We start from the raw sequence: 25,931 nt of genomic DNA, 5'->3' as shown, positions 1-25,931 counted from the left end.
GGTGTTGGTAGTTTTATATGTGTTTGTATGTTTGTGTGTGTGTGTGTTAATGTATATGGATATGTGCTGGTATATGTATGTGTTTGTCTATATATATATGTATGATGGTACATTTATGTATGTACATGTTTGTATAATTTATATGTGCGTGCTGGTAGCTGCATATGTGCGTGTTATGTTTATATATGTTTGAATGATTGTATATAGGTGTGAGTGTGTGAGTGATATATATATATATATATATATATATATATATATATATATGTATATATATATATATATATATATATATAGAGAGAGAGAGAGAGAGAGAACTATGAGATAATGTCTGGTGCAGTGTTTATAGATACATGTGGAATTGTATACATGTGTAAAGTATTCATTTGGATGCATGTCTGCATTCAGTTCTTACTGCAATAATGTTTGATGTAATGTTTGTATATGTACACTTTCACACGTGCATGTGTACATATCTCATCATTGTGCTTTTCTCTGTGTGTGTGTGTGTGTGTGTGTGTTTCTATTATTGTGGTTATGTGTGTGCCTATGTGTATGTCTTCATTGCCTTCTCTCTGTTTGTGTGCTTGTTACGTGTTCACACCCTATCTATGTATGTGTGTGTGTGTGTGTGTGTGTATTTTCACACTGATATGTGTGTGGAAATGTATATAAAAATAGCTGAAAGCATTTCAAATGTTCACTCATCAGGAAATATGTTTGTTACTGTTCAATTATGCATGTATGCATATTAGTATGTTCCTATTGGTGTATGTGTGTATGCATTGAGCGTCTGTATATGTGTTTGCACTATCTTCCCTCATCCTCATCACCATTTCTTTTTTCCATCACCATAGCAAGCGTCATGATTCCCACCACCACCACCACCATCATCATCTTCATCATCATCATCATCATCATTATCATCATCTGTTTAATGTCTGCTTCTCAATACTGCCTGAAGCTATATATATATATATATATATTTGTGTTTCCCCATGTCTGCCACTAGATGTTAGCATTGTATAAAAATAGTTTAAAACTTTGTACAATTCATTGGCAAAACTAAAGATCTTCTTAAGGTTTGCATATTTTCTTGTTTAATATGTATTTTGTGTACCTGTTAGTATATTTTTGTTTGTGTATGTGTACACACATGCACATGTGTTGGCATATATGTATGTCTGTGTGTGTGTGTGTGTGTGTGTGTGTGTGTGTGTGCGCGTATACAGGTGTTCAATATATGTATGACAATCAATCTTTTGACTTTTATATCAACTCTTGTCTTGCTGCAATCTCATTAGCAGCCACTCGGTTGTGGTGCTCTCAGCCACTTCCAGTGTCTGAGTTGTTGACCACAAGAGACTATGCGCAAAGATAAATGACTCTGTAGTGTTCAGGGAGAGCTGTCAAATACTGCTGTCTGAAGGAACTTATTTCTGCTATTGGGCTCTAGTGTATTTGTGTATAACGCATGAGAGATACAAGTGATGTGTGTGTGTGTGTGTGTGTGTGTGTGTGTGTGTGTGTGTGTGTGCAGGTATGGCTGTATGGTTAATAAAGCGATATTGCAACTGTGTTTCTTAAGTTTGATCCTGCTTCATGATACCTTGGGCAAGTATCTTCTGCTATACTATAGTTTTCAGTCGACTAATACCTTGAGTGAAATTTTAATTGGCGGAAACCAGGTGTATGTGTGTGTGTGTTTGTGTGTGTATGTGTGTTGGAGAGTCTTTGTATTGAGCAGTTATGATGTTTGTGTATGTTATTCATGCGTAAAATGCTCCTCAGCTCAGCAGTTCAATGAAAACAAGCGCTAGTATCAGGAAGGGCATTTGGCCATAGAATATTGCCTCGAGAAGTCCTGTTCAAGACATGCCAGCATGTATAAAGCAAGCATAAACAATGATGATATATATTATGTGCATACACGTGTCCCCCCCCCAACACACACACACACACAATAACTGACACACTTATAATAATCTAAGCAAAGTGTAACAGGGTGTATGTGTGTGCACTTTACAAAGACACACCTACATGTGACCACCACTAAACGTGCTAGACATAGCAGCCCAACCTCCCCAATGTAGACCTTAACAAAGGACATATTAGGGTCTTGTAACAAGTATACATATAAACTACAGAAGCATAGGCTTCTGTAGGCTTTATGTTACCTCCCTTCATATGCACTCCTTGTGTATACACATATTCTTCATACATGTGTCTTGGTTGAACTCATTATCAATGTACATCAGCTGTTGGTTTGTATGTGTGTATGCTGGTGTTTAGGTCCAAGCTAGCTTTGGTTGTGCATATTTATGATTAGAGGTATTCCAGCCATGACCACCTCACCTTTTACTTCTTTTATGCATAGTGTACCTGTAATAACACTCTAATATGTATTTTGTTAAGGTGTACTTTGGGGGAGGTTTGGTTGCTATTTCTAGCAGGTTTAGTGGCAACCACATACAGATGTGTGTTGTAAAGTGCATACACATACGCCCTGTTATATGTGCAGCTTTGCTTAGATTACTATCAGTGTATGTCAGTTTGTGTGTGTGTGTGTGTGTGTGTGTGTGTGTGTACATATATGTAATATGACAATGTGTCTGTCAGTAATATCTTTGATATTGTACCATTTGTCATTGTGTCACAGGCAATATCCAAATGTCTCTGATGGCATTTATAGTATGTGACATTGGCACTGTGTTAGTAATATAACATACCTGAGGATATGAGGATATTATACTGTGTCAGTAATATGTCCCTAACAGGAAAACATAACTGATTTTTCATTTCCTTTTCTGTTCCTTGACTTTAGCAGCAATAAATGGATTATGTGATGTTCATCTCTTTCCCTTGTCGACCTTGGCGGAATTTAAGCATTCCCTAATATTACCACTGCAGTACTTGTCAATGCCTACCATGAGCTGTGGAGCAGAAAAGAATTTCTCAAAGCTTCCCTTTATAAAGAATAAATTTCAGTCTACCATGACTGAAAAGCACTTAAATTCCTTCTGCATATTGTCTCTAGAAAATGATAGCGCAAGGAAGCTCTCATATGACAAAACTGTAAGGGAATACATTGCTATTAAAAAAAAAAATGGGTATTTTTGTAATTTTCATATGTATCTTAAATATAAGATTAAAATTAGATTATATCAACTGTGGTATAATGCTGCCCTTATTTTCAACCCCCATAACTCTAAAAGTATAAGGCATAGCCTGGAAAATATTTGTTCACACCAGTGATTTTGTGAATCACAATCTGGAATGTAGTGCTTAAATATGTAAAGAAGATTGTGGTGATTTGCCATGGAACAACCACATCAACAAAGATATTGGTGATTACCCACACCTTGTTTCTGGTGGAAAGAGGACTCACTGTCAGATTCATCTTTAAGGACTCCACATCACCACTTCACCATTTGGGTTATCAGGGCCTCAAGGCTGGAGTTCCTTGCAAGGGCAAGAAAATTCTTTGACCCTTGTTGGATGTTATCCTACTGTTGCTGGTTGTATAGGGGGAGCCCCCATAACATTTTAAGCTTCAGGGCCCCAATATTGTAGATCCGCCATTGTTGATGGGATAGTCATGAGTGGCTTGCTTTTGATCTTATGTCTTGCTTCATGAGAGAGCTGACCTGGAACTAAACAACAATAGCAACAATGATAACAACTAATGCTGCACAATCTCTGTTCTGAACTAATTGACCGTATTTTTCATCTGCCTCCAACTATCAGCATCAAAGGAGTCTCTATGTGGTTCCTTGACCAACTACAGATAACGACCAAATCTCCCTTAAATAAAGAAAGGACACATTAAGGTATTCCCTACATACTCATAAAAGGACCGGCCGATCGCAGCTGGATTACTTTTGATTACAGGCCTGCTCAGTCATGGTTGACCTATGTCTAAAACCAGCATTTGTTTGAAATCAACAACAATAACCTATACAATGTTGTACTTCTCACTTCATTCTATCATGCCTTGTTACTGCAATAGTCTAACACCAAATTAACCAAACTAGCTCTTTTGCTGTTACAAGGAAGCATTAACATTGGCTGCTTATGTCCTTCTATAATATTGACAAATAAAAGAAAATGCAATTTGATTGTCGTTGCTCTTGTTTCAAACCAGGTCAGCTGCAATTTTATTCAATAGACCCTTGACTGAAGGTGTTCTGTATGTCTATGGTTAGATTGTCCTTTTTTTTTTTTTAATTTAGTAGTGTTAGGGTTATGAAGCATCCAGCTGTAGAAACAATGCCTCAACAGACAGCTGGAGTCTGGACAGCTCCCAGCTAGCCAGCTCCATGTCAAACTGTCCAACCCATGCCAGCATGGAAAGCAGACATTAAGCAATGATGATGATGAAGATGATGATGCATGGTATGTGATTTGAGGGAATTTAGCTGCTATTTTCTAATAGCTCAAAGATAAAAGCTATATATATATATATATATATATATATATATACTATCTTTTGTTTCAGTCATTTGACTGTGGCCATGCTGGGGCACTTCCTTGAAAGGTTTTAGTCAAACAAATCAACCTCGGACTTAATTTTTAAGCCTGATACTTACTCTATTGTTCTCTGCTGCTGAACTGCTAAGCTACAGGGATGTAAACACACTAACACCAGTTGTCAAGTGGTGGTGGGCAACAAAGACACATAGATAGATAGATACATAAATATGTACATACATGCACACATACAAACGTATATATATATGTATATGTATATGTATATATATATACACATGCATATGAGAGAGAGAGAAAGAATTACTTTGGGCTTCTCTCAGTTTCTGTCTACCAGCTTCACTCACAAGACTTTGATCAGCCTGAGGCTATAGTAAAAGACACTTGTCCAAGGTGCCACGCAGTGGGGCTGAACCCAGAACCATATGGTTGGGAAAAACACAGGAGAATTGCTGTGAAAACGGCTTCAGAAATTCGGGTAAAAATACTCTCATAGATGGAGAAAAGTGTCCAGCAGCCACTTCAGAGAAATGAAGAGAGAGAGAGAGAGAGAGAGTGTGTCTCTCTTCCATTGCTCGTTTGATAGTTTTATTCTTTTACACATTTTAGTCATTTGACTGCGGCCATTCTGGAGCAGTGCTTTAGAAAGCACCGCCTTTATAAAAACTGTTGTAATGAAATCTTGTCATACCAAGATGTTCAAACAATTACTATCAAAATCATCATCATCTTCATCTTTATCGGTCTCATCGTCTTCATTGCTGATGTATTTCTCATCATCTCTGTCATCGTCATTGTCATCATCTTTATTGTCATTTTCTTCATTGTTGCTGTCTTCATTTTTTGATGTCTTCATCATCATCTTCATCACAGACGTCTTCGTCATCATTGTCTCCATCATCAGCATCTTCTTCAGTGTCTTCGTTGTTGTTGTCTTCATCATTACCATCTTCATCATTGTCTTTGTTGTCTCTATTGTCACCACCATCATCATCATCATCATCATCATCATCACCATCATCATCATCACCATATATGTTAAAGCAGTTTTACTCAGCAACATCATGCGCAACAGTCGTAGCACTGCTGCCACCCCATCCCCATCATCACCACCAGCACAAACCTTCACCACCACAAACCATCACCACCACAACTGCCATCATCAGCATTTCGTAAAAGCCAACTGATTGATCATGTTCCAATATAAAAGTCTACTTTATGTTTTACATGGAGTGGGTGGGTGGGTAGAATGGAGTTGGGTGGAACTCCAGAATCATTGAATGGTAAAATGGTTTTCCCACTCAACCAGGTGACAGACCAACCAACCAACCAGCTTTTTGATTCAACTCACAAATCTGGAACTGTTTTGCTCCAGAGTACTGTTGAACTGCTTCTGAGGATTAGAAAACCTTTTAACTTATATATGTATATCCATTGCTAGCAATCAAAACCAACGCTTCACTAAGAATATTCCACAATCTGAGTGTTTAGGGATTTTCTTGAAGTACACAGTTTATTTTATTTCTGTTTATTTTTAATCATTTTACTTATTATTATCATTATTATTATTATTATTATTATTATTATTATTATTATTATTATTATTATTATTATTATTATTATTACTACTATTACTATTATTATTATTATTATTATTATTATTGTTGTCGTTGTTGCTACTATCCACCTTATATATCTTTTTGCAAATGTAATTGTGTATGTGTGTGAGTTTTCTGTTAGTGTGTGTTAGTGTATGTTATCAGAGTTAGTATGTGTGTGTGTACATATCAATGCTAGTGTGCTTATTTCTGTATGTTAGTATTTAGCGTTATCATGTGTATCACTGTGTGTGTGTGTGTGTGTGTGTGTGTGTTTTAAACTAAAAGTTGTTGCATTAGACAAATGGATGATTTTGATGACTTTTCATATATTCTTCCCAAATATTATCCTGACACCAATGGTATCCTATACCTTCCTTAACGTGTACCCTACCCACTATTTACCTTTCTCCCTCTACCCCTATTTTTTTTTCTTTTCCTCCTTTTCATCTTCTCTCTCACTTTCTCTCTTTCTGCAAATGTATTCCCCGATTAGTTTGTTCTTCAACTCCATTTATTATAACTTCAGCATCTATCCTCACATATTCTGAATTTTATATATCTTTGTCTTCATTAAATATCTCTACTATATACATACTTTTGTGTGGAGAGTTCATCTGTGGTCACTCAACATAGAAATAGCAGCCAAAAATCCCTTACAAGTCTTAAAACTTGTGAACTTACACTGGCTTATATAACTTTTTTCGTAGGTAATATTTAAGGAAAGAGTGTGATGGTCATGCCTGGAATGCCTCTGCTTCAGATCATAAGTTTGCTCCATCCATGCTGACATAGGACTTAAACAACACTAACTGTATGAATTGGAAAGCGGACGTTAAACGATGATGATGATGATGATGATGATGATGATATATATATATATATATATATATATAATACAAATAATATATGAGTATATGCATATATACGTACATTTATGTACATACCTATATCTACATGTATATATAGATGCATATCTGGATACAGAACGTTGCAAAAAAACGTGGACAAAATGATAAACAGAGTATGGAAAACACACAGGCAACATAGAGAACATTTCCTTCATCAGCTGCCACCATTCTAAAACTAAGTGTTTCGAAGAGTTAGGGCAGGACACATTGTTAGAATGGCTCTTCTCACGGACCACAAATTAAATTTGTACCATGGAGGAATGTAGTGGCAGACAGAAAACAAGATAGGAAAATGAAACAGTGAAAATAAACAAAAAAGGCTATACTGCCGCATGTATATCTGTATACATATCTACAAATATGTTTATATGGGTGTATTAATCGTATGTTTTAGTTTTGTTATATATATATATATATATACATGTTATAGAAGTATGCACACACACACAAAGGCATAAGTGTGTTCGTCTAATAAAAAATTTATTTCCTAACCACATGGTTCCCAGTTCAGTCACACTGAATGGTACCTTGGGCAATATGTCTTCTACTACTAAAGCCTTGAGCTGACCAAAGCGTTGTGAGTGAATCTGGTAGACAGAAACTGAATGAAGCCTGTCGTATTATGTATACATTACACAAACACGTGGCGAGAAACATGCATGTATATGTGTGTGGCTGTGTTTTTGTTAATGCGTTTGAATGTGCATGTGTGTAATTTATGCATCATGAACTTAACAATATTTGCAAAACTCTGAGTAATAATAGAGTAATTCATCTTACTGCTATGATAAGTATTTACTTTCTACTCTGTATTCAGTACTTTTCCTCTTTCCTTTATATCTGTGTGTGTGTGTGCATGCATGTATGTGATACAAGTAAGCTTGTGTGTGTGCATGTGCACTTATACACACCAGTTACACATCCAGTCTCTCTTTATCTTTGCTCTTGCTGTTATCTTTATGAATCACTCTTTCTGATAAAGAATACCAATGTGTATTAGTGTGATTGAATGTGTGTAGACACATGTGCCAGAGTGTTTAGTAATGGCATGGTAGTGGCAGTAGTAGTGGTGGTGGTGGTGGTGGTGGAATGGCACATGGCAGTGAATTTAATACTTTAGATCTGCACTGTGTTGTGAGTTCCCAAGGGATGCATCTTCTCCTATCTCTCCAAAAATATTGCCCCTGTGAGGGATCATTGAAATTGTGTAATGCTGAACCTAGTTAGTGTTTTGTAGGTCAGCTGTAGGTAAGTTTTCTGTAGAAGGTAAATCAAAACTGCTTATACACTGTATAACATCCTTTATCCTAGAGTAGAGTGTATATAAACACATGGTTCTTGTTTAGAGATGTATCTAATTTATTTTTAAACAGTACACAGGCATCCCTCACATTATAGCTACCTTAGGTTATGGGATTTTTATGCTTATGGAAATTGTTATATATGCTACCCGTTTTGGGATATGATCTGTAATTTCACCCTTATGGAAAACTCAAGTAAACTTTATGAATTTAAAAATTAAAAAACTGCACTTTCTTCTTAGCTTAAAGGCCACTTCTTGGCATTTTAACTGAGCTCAAAGTAGTTAAGAATTTAAAAAACAATAATCATAATGTGTAAATGTATGTGTGCCCAGCGTCGCCTTTCTGGCACTTGTGCCCGCGGCATGTGTAAGGACTTTCGAGCGAGATCGTTGCCAGTGCCCCTGGACTGGCTCGTGCGGGTGGCACATAAAATACACCATTTTGAGCGTGGCCGTTGCCAGTACCGCCTGACTGGCCTTTGTGCCGGTGGCACGTAAAAGCACCCACTACACTCTCTAAGTGGTTGGCGTTAGGAAGGGCATCCAGCTGTAGAAACTCTGCCAAATCAGATTGGAGGCTGGTGTTGCCATCCGGTTTCACCAGTCCTCAGTCAAATTGTCCAACCCATGCTAGCATGGAAAGCAGACGTTAAACGATGATGATGTACCAGTGTTTATGTATGTGTCACTATAAGCACTTAAAGTATGAGGTGGAATTTGTGTGTGTGTGTGTGTGTGTGTGTTTGCATATATTTTCTTGGTTCACAATGAGTATCTATTTGTCTGTCTATCTATCTATCTGTCTAAATCAACTGTCACGCACACACCACTGTCATTGATGCCAATACAACAACCATCAACACCAAAACCTCTGCCATCATCAGCCTGTGACTCCTTAATGACTAACAGCAACATCAGCAACAATATGAATAGGATATGCAGCTTCATCTAAAAATAAAAGGAAACAAGATAATGTAATACCCTAGTATTTAAAAGTTAAATGAAATAAATGTCTTTGTGCTTAGGTCAATGAAGGTTGATTTGGGACTAAACAGGAACCACAATACATTTAACAAGAATAATATGACCACCATCACCAACAACAACAACACTGTCAATACCACCCAACAACCAAACCCAATAGAACCGACAAGATCTCCATTATCAACTCACCAGCTTTTGAATAACCAACTGGCAACAACAATAACTATATCTGTTGCCATATACGTCGAATGTCAACATAACTGTGTGTTAGAGAGAGAGGGAGGGAGGGAGAAAGAGAGAGACAAAGAGAGAGAGAGAGAGTAGTGTGTGGAGTTTTTATGGCTTAAGTCAGAGGTGCAAGGGCACCCCCATCTAACTGAATGCCCATGAACCTCATAACCTTTCAACTAACTGTAATCATAGCACACTTCCTAACACCTCGTTCCTTCGCCCTTTCATCTTATTTCCATTCTTAGATTTGTAGGAATAAGATAACAATTTTTTTGTTTTTGCTTTCTCAAAACTGTTCTTTCCTGGTGCTATTTTATTTTTCTACTTTTACTACATATTTGTTGTGGATAATTGTTGATTGCTGCCGCTGTTGGATTTTACCTACAATTCAAGATGTCTGGAAAAAAGCCATCAAATGAATCTGTAGGTCGTAGTGTGAAAGGGAACCATAAAAATATTATTACACTGGATGTTAAACTTGGATGTTTTAAACAGCTTCCTGTGGGGGTAAAAAATCAGCCACTTTGCCACAAAATATTGGTTTTTAACTTTTGGCACAAGGCCAGTGATTTTGTGGGGAGTGGAGCAAGTCGATTACATTAACCCCAGTGTTCAACTGGTACTTATTTTATTGACCCCGAAAGGATGAAAGGCAGAGTTGACCCTGGCAGCATTTGAACTCTGAATGTAAAGTAGGAAAAAATGTCATTAAGCATTTTTCCCGATGTGGTAATGATTCTGCCAGCTCACCACCTGCACATTCCCAAAATATTAAAGCTTGCAATGTCCACAGTAAATATATATATATATATATATATATATATATATATATATATATATATATATGTATGTATGTATATGTATGTATATATATATATATATATATATATATATATATATATATATATATATATATATATGTATGTATATGTATGTATATATATATATATATATATATATATATATATATATATATATATATACATACATATACATACATATATATATATATATATATATATATATATATACATACATATACATACATATATATATATATATATATATATATATATATATATATATATATATATATATATATATATATATATATATATATATATATACATATATATATATATATATATATATATATGTATGTATATATATGTATATAAACATACCAATGGTTTACCCCCAGACAAAGAATATTCACCCATCAATGTGTTGTTGAGCTCTCGTTCTTACTGTTCGAAATTAGTGTATATATAGATGTGTGTGTGTGTGTGTAATTTTAATTTTAATGTCCATCTTTCTCTGCTCACATGGGTCAGATGGAAGTTTGTTGAGCCAGATTTTCTACTACTGGATGCCTTTCCTGTTGCCAATCTTTGCTTGTTTCCAAGTAAGGATAAAAAGAAAAAATGGGGAAGGTGTCTATTAAAACAAGATTGGAAAAAAGAAAGAAAGAAAATATGAGAAGTATTCTTCACAGTAAGGTGGTTTCCAAGGATGACATGTACTCTAGAAGCTGGATTTCCCATTTGGCTAGTATGTATTTGTTCATGTTAGGCCATCTTGTAAAGATTACATTTTTTGAGTTGAGACAAGTATTAGGATCTTTAAAGTTTTGCAGAAATTGTTTTCTCTCAGACAGTATCTGCACCTCTTGACTTTGTTTATATGGGTGATTCATTTGTGGAGTTTGTTCTCCATTTGATGTCATACTTGATCTTGTCTTTCTGAGCTCATATATGACCTGTAAATGTCATAGTTGTCCACTTGGCTAGACGTTTGATAGATAATAGATGGTTGGAAAAGTCTCTGCTTAAATCATATCTCTAATATACTAATGTAATGTTTTTCCCCCACTGTTTTGATTTCATGTGGTTGTGGCGAATCTGCTTCATTTATGACTAACTTGAGGCTGCATTCACTTTCCTTTTTATATGAAGATCCTTGGTCTATCATTGACTTGATTTTGGATGTTATAATCCATTATCTTGTATCTTTTCTTTTATCTTTGGCTTGTTTTAGTCATTAGACTGTGGCCTTGAAGAATTTTAGTTGAAAGAATCAACTCCAGTACTTTTTTTTCTAAGCCTTGTTTGTACTTATTATATTGGTCCCTTTTGCCAAACTGCTAAGTTATAGGGATGTAAACACACCAACACTGGTTGTCAAGGGTGGTGGGAGACTGACACAAACACTAAGACACACAGATAAATTTATATTTGATGGGCTTCTTTCAGTTTCCTTCTACCAAATACACTCACAAGGCTTTAATCAGCCCAAGGCTAAAGTAAAAGACACTTGCCCAATATGCCATGTAGTGAGATTGAACCGAGGGCCATGCAGTTGAGAAGCAAACATGTTACTACACAGCCATACCTGCATCTTATGAATTGAATACTTTACCTAATTTAGTTTTGAATAGACCTCTTTGATGTAAAATATACTTTTGGTTTTTCCACTACACAGCAAAAATAAAGAGAAAGCAAATGAAAGGAATCACCAGTAATCTACTAAGTTTGGATATATATTTTAACCATACTTATTATATCTCCTCCGTCTCTCTCTCTCCCTCTTTCTCTAGAAATAGCAAGGAAGGAAATAAGCTTTATTTAGGCAAAAAAACCCATTATTTTTATTATTTTTCCATTGTTTGGTATATTTTTTCCTCCAGTGTCTGGAAACAGCTTTGGAATTTTCTCAAACAGTGTATCATAGATTTTTTTCCCCTCTTTGGTTTTGCTGTGATTTGCTATAAAAATTAAGTTTCCACATTGTTTACTTTCCTCACTCATTCATTCCTTCTCTTATTTTATTTTCTGTTCATTTATTTATTTATTTATTTTTGTATTATTTTATTATTCATTTCTTCATTGTCGAATTCATTCTTCAAATTGTTATTTTTTATATTTTCCATCTGTTCTTTCCATCACCATTTTCTTCTCTTTTTTTTTTTGAGTTTGTGTTTCCCTATTTTATTCCCCACCCCTATTATTTTTATTCATATATTGTTAACTCCTTTTTTTTTTTCTTTTTTTTTTTTTTTCTCAAAACTAAAATTGCTGAATATTATTTTTTGACATTCTCCCTCCACCAGCTCCTCCACACCCTCATCTTACTCTTGCTTGAGGTTTTCTTTCTTGTCCCAAATTCCTTCTCTGGAAAGAATGAGTGAGAAAGTAGTTGATTCTTCTTTTCCATTCAGTTTTGTGTTTTTTTTTTCTATTAATTTGAGGCTGTTGCAAACTTTCCAATTTTTAAAAAAATGTTTGCTTGTATTATCATTCAGTGTTTAATATACATACATTTGTGTGTGTGTCTATACTTACACATGCATTCATATATATATATATATATATATATATATATATATATATACACACACAGTGCAAGTGTATTTATTTGCTGTAAATATATACATATACTAGAATAAATTTGTGTATACACCTTACATGTAAGCGTACTATAGCTATACAAGATATCTATGTGTGATGGTATGGGTGTGAAAGAGAAGGAGAGAGAAAGCCTATCAAATCCTATATTCCACAGCAATAGATCATATGTATGTATCTGAACAGACACATGTTGACACAATAAAATGAAAACAAAGATTTGTTTGTGTAATTGTTGTTGCTTCTACTTATGTATTCTTGGTTGTAATGTTTGCTTGTTGTTACTGTAGACATTGTTATCATCATCATCGTTGTTTATTTCTCTTTTGTGGCTTTGTACTCATTTGCATATATAACAACAAGTATTCTGAGAGGGAGGGAAAAGTCCCCCCCCCCCACTTATTTCTACCTTCTCCATTCAACGTACACACATGTATACGCACTCATGTACACATACACAGGCACAAACACTCAAATGCATGTTTGCATGCACACATGTACAAGTGTATGAGTATACAACCACATGCACAGAACTAAAACTGTCTCTTGAAATTATTGTTGAATTGTGCCACAAAACTGATATTTTCACTCTTTGGAAATATCGGTCTTAGCTACTTCACATATGTTATCACACACACATTCATGTACACAACCACACATGCTTTCTTTTACATTGCCACGTATACATTCATATACACATCTACTTCTGCATTCATATACACTGTCACACATAAATTCATACACACTAACATGAAAAGACATTCAAGTGAGATCGTTGACAGTTCGAGCGTGGCCATTGCCAGTACCTCCTGACTTGCCTTCGTGCCGGTGGCACGTAGAAGCATCCACTACACTCTCTGAGTGGTTGGCGTTAGGAAGGGCATCCAGCTGTAGAAACTCTGCCAAATCAGATTGGAGCTTGGTGTAGCCATATGGTTCACCAGTCCTCAGTCAAATCATCCAACCAATGCTAGCATGGAAAGCGGATGTTAAACGATGATGCTGCTGCTGCTGCTGATGATGATGATGATGATGATATGCATTCATGTACACTACCACACATATTCATAATCCTCAGGCAGAATCTGTGTATGTATATGCTTGCATGTTTGTGACAAAACTGCTTTTTTGAAATACTACTGTAGTCCAAATTTCCAGATACACAATTTCACCCACAAAGCTTGGGTTCACCAGGGGCTGTAATAAAAGATGCTTTCCCAATATTGCACACAGTGGAATTAAACCTGTGACCTTATGCTTACCTAACAAACTTTTTAACTACTCAGCCAATTGTTATTACACATTAACTGCACCGATGTTCAATGATACATTAAGGATAGACACTGAAAAACTCATTGATAGGTGAGAACAGGTGATAGAAGCATGAGAATATGGTTTCACAACAGTTGTTGTTGTTGATGATGATGATGATGATAATGGTGGTGATGGTGATGATAATGATGATGTTTTTCACAGTTGGCAATATCTACAAAGGAAATTCAAAGTGAAATTCAAAACTTCATTATTATTAGATCCCCAGTGAATTGCTGTGATGTTTCCATTTATTTAGACGACTGTTTCATCTTATTTCATATCAATTCACTTTCTCTCATTATCTCACCCTCTTTCTCTCTTTCTTTCTCTCTCTCCATCACACACACACATACAATTTCTCTCTTGCATTAGACATTGGTTAGGTTTAAAATATAATAAGGAATCTGAATTCTTGATCTCTAGTCTGAATATTGACCTTAGGCAAGTAACAGTTTACTCTTAAATCTCTTAGTGAGGATTAACCCCCGAGATCCAGGTCAGTCTGATTAATAATTCCCATGAAATTTCTGTAGTAGTAGTAGTAGTAGTGGTAGTAGTAGTGGTAGTGGTAGTAGTAGTAGGACAGTGGATGAGAGAAATGTTAAAACATCCAACAAAATGCCTTGTATTTAGCTGTAGCCCTTTCAGATCCCACACGAGTTAACTTTGCCTTCCATCTCTCCAGGGTTGATAAAATAAAGTACCATTGAAGTACTGGGGTTGATATAAAGTTGAAGGAGTGGCTGCATGGTAAGTTGCTTGCTTACCATGATTTCACATGATTTCAGGTTCAGTCTCACTGCATGGCGCCTTAGGCAAGTGTCTTCTAGTATAGCCTTGGGCCGACCAAAGCCTTGTGAGTGGATTTGGTAGATGGAAACTGAAAGAAGCCCATTGTGTATATATATATATATATATATATATATATATATATATATATATATATATATTTATGTGTGTGTGTGTGTTTGTATGCCTGTGTTTGTCTCCCCGCCCAACATCGCTTGACAACTGATTTGTAACTTAGCAGTTTGGCAAAAGAGACTCATAGAATAAGTACCAGGCTTGCAAAGAATAAGTCCTGGGGGTCGATTTGCTTGACTAAAGGCAGTGCTCTAGTGTGGCCACAGTCAAATGACTGAAACAAGTAAAAGAAAAAAAGAATATATATATATATATATATATATATATATTTCGTTTGACTTTCCCCAGACACAACAGTATATATATATATATGTATATATATATATATATATATATAAAAGTGTGTTTGGAGGGATATATTATCCGGGTGGATACCGTATTAGCTCTCAATTGATGGTTAACTACAATGATCAGTATCCAACGTTTGTGTCTACAATTAGTTATTAGTCACTCTGTGAATTCTTATGGGTAATTCCATGTACTCTATGCTAGACAGTAAAAATTGTCTGGAGTATATATTAATATTAATAATAATAATAAAGAATGTGGAGGCTTGTACGTCCACAGAATTTATTTTATAGCTAGATACAGCGTACTATAATGACCTACACGTTTCTATTGCAGCAACTACTCACTGTTGCAAATGCAACCTTGCAATATTGTCGGTGCAGCTTCATGAATATATATATATATATATATAACAATTAGAAAATGGAGGATAATATGCTGAACCCAACTACTTGCAGACGGTGTATCCCGTTGAATTCATTTATTTAATTCATAGCAAAAGTGACAAAGAAAGGAAGAAAAGAAAAAGAAAGAAAGAACCAAAGCACGGGTGTCCATGGCAGACTATGTTATTTTGCCAACATGGTTTACATATAGAGGTACAAAGTACATAAGGAATTAGAGGATGAACAGAAGTTTAATCTTACAGCTGTTTCGGCCTAGTTTTAGCAAGCCCCATTCTATCCGAATATTCCTTTCCGGAGTGATTATCGGATGACATTTTGAAATGGGGTTACATGCCCGAACCTCTAGGCCTCTTCAGAGATTCACAAAGGGTTACATACAAATGTAGAGCAAGAGGTAAAAACAGAGGTGTGAAGCGTAGGCAGTTTAAAACAATAGTTGCCCAATTGGAAGGAGGAAGTTAACGGTAGTAATTAACCCTCCCCCATTAGCAGCAGAATGGTAGAGCCGTTGGAAGAGGCAACAGGATATTTTACACTGCTTAGTTTGAAAGTTTGGCATATTATTATTGTTGTTGTTGTTGTTGTTGTTGTTGTTGTCACCATCATCGTCACCATCATCGTCACCATCACTGTTATTGCTACTAGAACATTAATAACTTGTATAAAATGAGCTTCTACATGGAACCTTCCAATATATACAAAAATGACACACACACACTCAACAAAACTTCCTTTCTAAAAAACACTTACAGCTTTCTAGATACGGCTAATAGAGCTGAGACCACAAACAACGTATGTGGTGGAATGTTTGCTTATAAAAACTTGTATATGCACACATGAGAGTAAGGGGACATCCGAGTAAGGCTGTGCACACGAACCCACACATATAGATGTGCAATGGAGTGCCTATAGCGACCCATCTATAGTGTTTGTAGGCTTTTTGGGTGCCTTGTATTTTTAAGGGTTTTTTTGACATATATCTTTTTTATATTTTTGCATGTCCCACATGCTATACCTTCATTTATGTATTCTTTATTATTATTTTTTTTTTTCCTGCTGTACCCTTATTTTTATTTTTATTTTAATTTTTATTTATATTTTGATTTCAATTTTATTTTTTATTTTTATTTTTATCTTATTTTTGCTGTTGTTTTTCTTCTGGTCTCTACCACACCTCTGTTTTTACCTCTTGCTCTACAATTGTATGTAACCCTTTGTGAATCTCTGAAGAGGCCTAGAGGTTCGGGCATGTAACCCCATTTTCAAAATGTCATCCGATAATCACTCCAGAAAGGAATATTCGGATAGAATGGAGCTTGCTAAAACTAGGCCGAAACAACTGTAAGATTAAACTTCTGTTCATCCTCTAATTCCTTATGTACTTTGTACCTCTATATGTAAACCATGTTGGCAAAATAACATAGTCTGCCATGGACACCTGTGCTTTGGTTCTTTCTTTCTTTTTCTTTTCTTCCTTTCTTTGTCACTTTTGCTATGAATTAAATTAATGAATTCAACGGGATACACCGTCTGCAAGTAGTTGGGTTCAGCATATTATCCTCCATTTTCTAATTGTTACACAAATTTTGGGTTAAACCTCCACGTTTACCCGCTCCCATTGATTGCACCTAGGATAGCACTAGTGTAGCAATAATTGGGTACCCTCCCAGCAGTATACTGGATAGATACTATCCCTTAGTGGGTTGAACCCCCAACCCCTAACTCTCTCACGTTATATATATATATATATATATATATATATATGTGTGTGTGTTTTTATATTATTAATAAATTCATAAAATTATCAATAATATAGCAGGAAATCAATATTTAATATTTAAATTTCGAAAGATATATATCCAATATGACGTGGTAATATAATAAATTTAAAAATTTAAGATATACAAAATATAAATAATAGAGCACTTAATATAAGTTCAGTTACATATTCTTTTAGAATATTCCTTATAAAAGTTATATATATATATATATATATATATATATATATATATATATGTATATTTATTAGTGAGAGAGACAGTGTTAATACCAAGAGGTACTTAAGTGTGGATGTTCTGTTCAAACAAACTACACTGCAGTAGATACCATGAGAGAAACTCTCATATTGGCACTCATGCATTTTGCACCAAAAGTCAATATGAGAGTTTATCTTTTGGTATCTACTACAGTCTAGTTTGTTCTAGCAGAATGTCCACATTCAAGATAACAATTTACTAATTTCATGTTTCCTAAAAATTGCTGGCCTTGTGCCTACACTGCAATTTTTATTGTATTTATTGTTCCTGTAACCATTTAGCATTCAAACCAGCCATATCTGGCCCAAATATTCTGTATGTTTATGTTCAAACCAGCTAAATCTGGCCTCTCTCACATACTGTGCAATGTCATTCTAAGAGTAAGCAGTCTCCTCACTGAGATATTGAACCTATGAGATAATGCAAGATTAATTCCAAACAATGAGAATAAACAAGCATGACATTTGACAGAGTTATATGAATGCCGAAGGGTTAAAGTGGATATCATGGCTTCACCACTGATTGTAGTTCCACTATTGTGTTTATTATTTACCAAATTGAGTTCAGTACTACTGAATTATTCCTCGTTGGCAATCATGGCAGCATCTTTATAAACATCTAAGGTATATTGTTGTTTAGCTCAAGGTCAGCTCTGATCTAGCAAATTTATAATCGAAGGTCAACTAAGGACATTCACTGAGTGTATGGCTCATTCAATGATTAAATGAAGGTCATTCAATGAATGACTGCAGCTTAGCCAATGAACGAAACTTTTTTGTCAGCGAGATGCAAGTATTCAGTCACTCATTGATAAACCTATCTGATATCTGCTATTCTGAAATTAAAAACTGTGCTCATCACTACATCTGTTACTACTGATTTCTTTAAGGTTTGCATAGAATCCCTTGATATACACCTTTCTCCAGAATCTACACTGTAACTCTGGTTTGTAGGTCATGTATATGCTATCACCTACCAAAGATTAGTACACAGCAGAGTGGAAGAAAATTAAGTCTATTAGTTACAAGCATAGATTCCTGTTCAAACTACCTACATATCTAAATGTGTGTACATGCATATATATATATATATATATATATATATATATATATATATATATATTTCTAATTCTTGTAGATCTTGTAATTCATTCCCTCCTCCCCTTACGAAAATATAGAATGTACTTCTATTTTAGGATATTGGAGCTATTTTGATGTCTGACATATTCCTTGCCTTATTTATCTTTTTTTTTTTTTTTTTTAGGTTTTTGCTTCTTTAACTTGCTTTCCATATTTTGTCTAGCAAGCTCCCTTGGAATACTTATTTTGGCAATGAGGTTGAAGCCTTATTGTACTTGCACTTCCTCATGAATAGATGAGGGGTGGAGGAATGAAAGAGATGTTGATGATAAGAACGATGATGAAATTGAGGGTGATAGTGAATGCGCGTACACGCACGTGCGTGTGTGTGTGTATATAGTATAGAAACTCATGCATAGATAAGGAGATGATTCAGTTTATGAGGGAGTAGAGTGGAGAAATCTTGAAGCACAACTATAATAATGATATCCACAGTAACATTTCCAGTAACATGAACAGCAACAGTTTCTCTATGTAAAAAGATATGAAAGAGAGGAGCGTGAATATACATGTAACAGAATGAGTGACTGATATATATATGTCTATATATATATATATATATATATATATATATATATATATATATATGGGTGTTGTAGGGGTGGTAGAAACGTGTGATAGTCAGGAAATAAAGAGAGATGTGATAGGGATAAGAAAGAGATATGGAATGGGAAATAAAGAGTTTAATAGCTCTTTGAAGATTAGAACAGATCAGAGGAAATTGGCTGGGAATAAAAAAAAAAAAAAAATTCCCAGTGAAAACAGACATCTCACTACACATAACTTTACTTCACTTTCCTTTACTTTGCTTTTGATTTTTCTTATTTTTTCTTTTTTTTTTTTTCACATCAACTCACCTCCTTGTACATACCTCCTTCATCTCACCTACCCTCTTCAACTTACCTTCCCTTCTCTTGTGTTACCTGCTGCACCTTACCTCAGTTCACTTTTACCTTTACCTCATCTCATTTCCATCCCTTCTTATCTCACCTTTCTTACTTAACCTCTCTCCTCTCCCATTCCACATTTACTTCCCCCCCCCCATCCATTCCTCTGTCTTGCTTCACCTCATATAGATTCTTTTCCCTTAACTTATCAAGCTCCTTGACTTTAACAGGACTTTATTTGATAGCAGATAAGATTGGTGCCACTGTTGTTGGTGTTGTTGTTGTTGTTACTGCTGCTGCTGTTGACCTTTCTGTAGTGTTATTACAGCTGTGCCTGCAGGAAGATTAATTGACATATAAGAGCTCTGTGTTGTCTTGCTCACTACCACCACCACCACCACTACTAACAATATTACTACTTTACTATGCTGTACTACACCACTATATATCAGCAATACATACAAAAACATCATCATCATCGTCATGTATGTATGTGTGTATATCCTCATTTTTTATGTCCACATCTTCCAAACTGGCAATTGGTTGGACAAGAATTTTCGAGACAGTGCTCTAATGCTGGATGCTCTTTCTGTCTGCCAATCACAAGGTTTGGTCAGCCTGGATCTATAATAGAAGACACTTGCCTAAGGTGCCAAGCAATGGGAATATATGAGAATGATAGGACACTTACATATATTTTCTCTTGCTTTATAAATATGTGTGTGTGTGTGTGTGTGTGTGTGTGTATGTTTGTTCATACATTTCCATGTACATCAGTGTGTATTTATATATTTTACACGGGTAGGTTGTAGAGTTATGGAAGCTTCATCAAACTTCCCAAACTACTCATTATTTTATAGAGACATCAGATATGTCCAGGTTTTCCAGATTCTATATTTTACAATTATCATATGTCAAGAAATTATTTATATTATAATTTAGTACCTGATGTTGGTTATGTACAAAGGTTTTGTTCTGGTTTCCAGATATTTGGACATAGTAATCTTCAGTGGACTTTCACTACACTCATTCTCTCTTTCTCTCCTCCTCTATCACTCTTTCCCTTCCTCTCTCTCATTCTCTGAATGTATGCATGTATACCCACACACAGTTGTAAATGTTATTAGCTCCATTATCACTCCTGAGCTAGCTGACATATGATCAAAAACATTCCGTCCTTGACCATCATGTCTATTTTTTGCATATTACCAAATGCACCTTTCTATTTTTTAAGTTGACAGAGTATTATTTGGAGTTTGGGCTGCTGTTTTTAGCAGGTTGAGTGACTGAATATAGAGAGGCTATCATGAACTGATAGACACACGCACGCATGCACATGTGAATGTAAGGAATTGGATAGAGTGATAACAAGTTACCAACAGCCATGTCTCTGACGGAGATTTGAACTATGAACTAACAATTATGATTCCTAGCTCTTGCGAAAGTGATTAGAGTGGCTTCTACTAAGCTTCCCTAGTGCATTCCTTCACAGAGTGAAGAAAGCCTCAGGTTGTGACTCAGTCAACCATTAAAGTCTAATTGGATAATTTCATTCCATACACATATTCAAAAGCTGGTGGTAACTAACATGAACAAACAAAATGAAAATTAACGGTCAGATTATTCCTATACTCAGCATTTTGTATTTCCTCATTCATAATCTTGTGGATTAAGTAATTCCATCATTTGACCTAGTTTCGAACCTTTTACTGTTGCATGTTACTGATATTTCTATTTTTTAATGAATCTAGACTAATAGCATTCCAACAAGCCCTTCAGGAAGAGGTACCGCAATATTTCCTGGGGTTCAACTACTGAAATATATTCATAATGTAAAAATAAGGCTGATTTTAAGAATTGCTATTTATTCTCCTATTCTTAAAGCTGTAGATCTGAAATGTCTAACAGAACCTCGTTTCTGTGACTCACTTATATATTGGATGTAGTTGTAAAGAATTAACTTTCAACTTGTGGAGACTGAAATTGGGTTTCCAACTAAGTTCACCAGGAACCTACCATCCGTGTTACACTTGTTTGCTGCATTGCATCAATATGGTCGTGTTAGTGTCGATCTGTGGATGCATCAGACCAGATTAGTGATTCTTCCTTGAGTTAAGTGATTGCAGGAGTGTGACCAGCTTCACACCTTCATCTCTCTAGATTCATTGGCTGTGAAATGAATGAACTCAATCCTTAGCAGTTGGTTGGTCAATAAGTTACGTCTGTGCGTGATCCCTGGTCTACATGCGATCGAGGACTACTTTTCTGACATCGATGCGCTTCTTGCTATTCTCCCTACCAGCTTCCCTAGTTACAATACGGGTGAATCACTTGAGTTAGTTGTACTTTTGATGGAGATTGATGGCTACAAAAATATAAATACAAAATGAAATAAAGGGGGATTTTGGTTTAGAGAGTAGGGGAAGAAGATGTGGGCTTACTTTGAGGCATTTGTTGTTAGACATGTCTATAGGGATTAAGGGAACAGGACGTCTTACATTTGAAGATTATGTCTCTCTAAACAGCTTTGTTAATGTAATCTATTAATGGACAACAGAAATCAAATTCACCAACTTTTATGATGGAGATGATGATGATTGGCAGCATTGATGGTGGTGGTCGTCATGGTAGCAATGGTAGCAACAATTCTGTTGTTGGTGATGGTGGTAGTGTCGGTAGTGATAGTGATCATAGCAGTGGTGGTGGCAGTAGTCATGGTGATGGTGGCAGCAGTGTAGTTGCTGTTGGTGGTGGTGGTGGTGGTGGTGGCATTAGCTTTGGCAGCTGCAAGTGGTGGTAGTGGAGGAAGTTGCAAAGAGAGTAGAGGACTAATAGTTGTGTTCCCAATGGTGTAGGTGGTTAATAGCCAAGATAGTGATGACGATGAAAAAGAAGAAGTAAAAAGAGGAGAGTAATGATAATGATGGTGGTCGTGGTGGTGGTGGTTGTGGTGGCAGTGATGGAAATAGCCTATGACAATAAGGGATAAGCACAATGAAGGTGGGAGGAGGGAAGTAGATAGAGAGAAGAGCATTGATAATAAACGTTGGGTCATAACGGTAATGATGCTGTTGCCGGTGGTGACATTGGTTCTTCCATATTCATACACACGATCATATCTCATTATCAAAGTCTTATTTCCAGGGTGTGTGCATTAAGTAAAGAGATGTGTCTGGATGGAAAGGGAGGGAGCGCGAGAGACTTGGTACAAGCAGATTCAATCAATAATTTACCAAAGGAATCTTCATAATTCTCCATAACTAATTCACCATGTGTTGCTTACATCTTTTATTATTATTTCTTTTTTTTTGGTTCTTTTATGTACTTATTCGTTTCTGTATGCATGCAGGTCTTTTTTTTTTTTTTTTTTTATTATTTCCTCTTGCAGTCTTGCCCTGTATTATTCCTAATTCATTATTTTGCTCCCTTTTAAAGGATAATCCCACTGTATTAAATCAAAATCTGGGGGTAATTATGATGGTGGGTGTGCTTAGAATTAAGTCATGTTTGCACATATAGTTAAAGATTTGTTATTGGTTGTTCCCTTTATATTTAAAGATTATAGTATGTGCTTGTCTTTGAATGTGTGTGTATATATATATATATATATATATATATATATATCTTTGTGTGTGCAGTTACATGTGTGTGTGTGTAATTATTTACAGTCAGTAAATATAAAATATTATGCCTGTGAATATATCCACCATACAATGTTAAAAGTTGGTTCCTGAATTTGTTAACATATAAATTATATTATATATTAAAGAAACCCTAATAAAAAGAAAGTATTAATTGAATCGTTTGTTATAGTATAAAATGCATGTATGCCTGTGTATAATTGTCATCATTTTAATGTCCATTTTCATGTTGGCTGTGTGTGTGTGTGTGTGTGTGTGTGTGTGTGTGTGTGTGTGTGTGAGACCTGCTTGATTTACAAACTATATGGTCACTCAAGCTGAAATAGCAGGCAATTCTCCCTCAAATTACAGCATTTCATCTTGAAATGGTTGTGGCTTTAGATATAATAGATATATGTAAGGCTCAAGATAAGGGCTGGAATGTATTTGGTCACCAGTCTACTCAGTCCAACATGACCTGGAGGTAAACAAGATCGACAACAAAATTTTTGTATGCTTACAGAAAAAAAAAATTGTTTCTTTTGTATTTGCTGTTGTTGTGGTACTCCAGCATGGTGATTGTCACTTATTAAAGTAAAAGTCCTGTTGATAGGACTGACTCTCTCTCTCTCTCTCGCTTTCACACGCACACACACACACACACACACACACACACACACACACACACACACTCTCTCTCTCTCCTTCCGATCTTATGTCTTGGAACTATTAGAGAGAGCAACTATAAACCACTGCAACATTCCTTCACACCAGCCTAAGATATTTGTTAGAACACCCATACCAAGATAGTGCTTTCTTACATTAGGATAATGTCACATTATGATTGATAATATAGCCCACACAGTACTTGGCTGGTACTTTTATTTCATTGACCCTGGGAACATTAAGAGCAAAGTTAAACCCTGTGAAATTTGAACTCAGAGCATAAAAGAATGTAACTATATACTGCAAAGCATTGTGTTTGCTTACTCTACTGATTCTGTCAGTCCCTCATCACTCTCTGCTGATGTATTGCTACTGTTTCACTGTTAATCATACATATTCCTCATTGTTGTTTAGAATAAGCATCATCTCCTCCTTTTTTTTTTTTTTTCTTGTTATCAAAATCTTAACAATCTTGTTATCAAATCTACTTTTGAAACTGAGAATGGTCATAGAAACTTCAGTCATAATTAAAATCTGCTTTTTAAAAGTTGTAAAATTCAGCAGTGTCTTTAGGAATGGCTGTGAAATTTAGAAATTAATTTGCAGTTGTGTGATTCCAGATTTGATGTCAGTGTACAATGTCTGAGGCAAGTGTCTTCTGCTATATCCTTGTGCTGTTGTTGCGAGTGAAAATGGCTAGACAGAAATGATGTAGAAATCCATTGGACTCTGCCTAGTCTTGGGTGGTATAAGCATAATCCAATGTTCAGTTTAACCAATGATACCACTTTGGATGCCTTACGTGGAGTCTATTCTTTTGCAAAAATTCAGACCAAATCTCCTTTGTGATGATAACATGATGTATTTGTGTGTTATTTCTGACTGGAGCAACTCAAGAATAATGTTCTTTTTTCTATTTATTGTCATGGGTGCTATTCTTACACCTGTAACCTATCAAACAATAAAATAAAATCAGATGGAAGAACAGCTCTCTGTTACTTTAATTCTTGTTGGTTTTCATTTCTTTAGTTCTTTTTAAAAATGTCAGAACATTATAAATTCTCAGTAAATGAAATCTTGCAATTAGATTTTTGATATGCATGTTTACAATGGTCTATTTACTCTCATGGTGGCCTTAGAAAAAAACATAAATGTCTTAGCAGCTTCTCTCTCTAATAACTTGAGGGTTTCATGTTAACTGAAGAATCTTACTGTCATAATCAATAATCAATCAGAATACAAAAACCTGTGTTACTACAATCTCCACCAGCTGTTACCAGTATCAAATCGGAAACATTAATTAATATATACATGTTATATTTTCTAATATCTTATTTCTAATAACTTCTAGAAGCATGTTATTTGCAGCAAGACATACACCCACACATAACATTGCAGTGTATGAAACTCTGCATGGTTGCTCAACTTGCTTGAAATAACTGGTTGGAAAGTGAATTTCTGTAACACACAGCTCTTCTTGTGTCTACGATAGAAATCATTTATTAATGTTAATGAGAGTAATGAGTATCAGAAATGGGTATCAGTAATCAGTATCAAAAACATCTGGTGGAATTATAGGATTTAGTTTTGTCTTGCTACATTCTGAACTCAAATCCCACCAAGTTTGACCCTTTTCTATCCAAGAACCAAAAAAAAAAGAAAATGTACCAGTCTCAAAGTTGGATTCATTTGGTTAATTATATACTCTTCTTCCATTGGAAATATTGTCTGTTT

General features: G+C 35.4%; 1 protein-coding gene across 3 annotated transcripts in view; it reads left to right on the top strand.

Moving 5' to 3' along the window:
- Positions 1-25,931, top strand: part of LOC106879078 (E3 ubiquitin-protein ligase PDZRN3) — a 775,585-nt gene that overhangs the window by 687,731 nt on the left and 61,923 nt on the right. The gene's annotated exons all lie outside the window — the stretch shown is intronic.

The sequence above is a fragment of the Octopus bimaculoides genome, chromosome 5 (assembly GCF_046866305.1).
Source record: "Octopus bimaculoides isolate indiv1 chromosome 5, ASM4686630v1, whole genome shotgun sequence".
In the NCBI taxonomy this organism is placed as follows: domain Eukaryota; kingdom Metazoa; phylum Mollusca; class Cephalopoda; order Octopoda; family Octopodidae; genus Octopus; species Octopus bimaculoides.
This window is presented reverse-complemented; position numbering and strand designations above follow the sequence as displayed.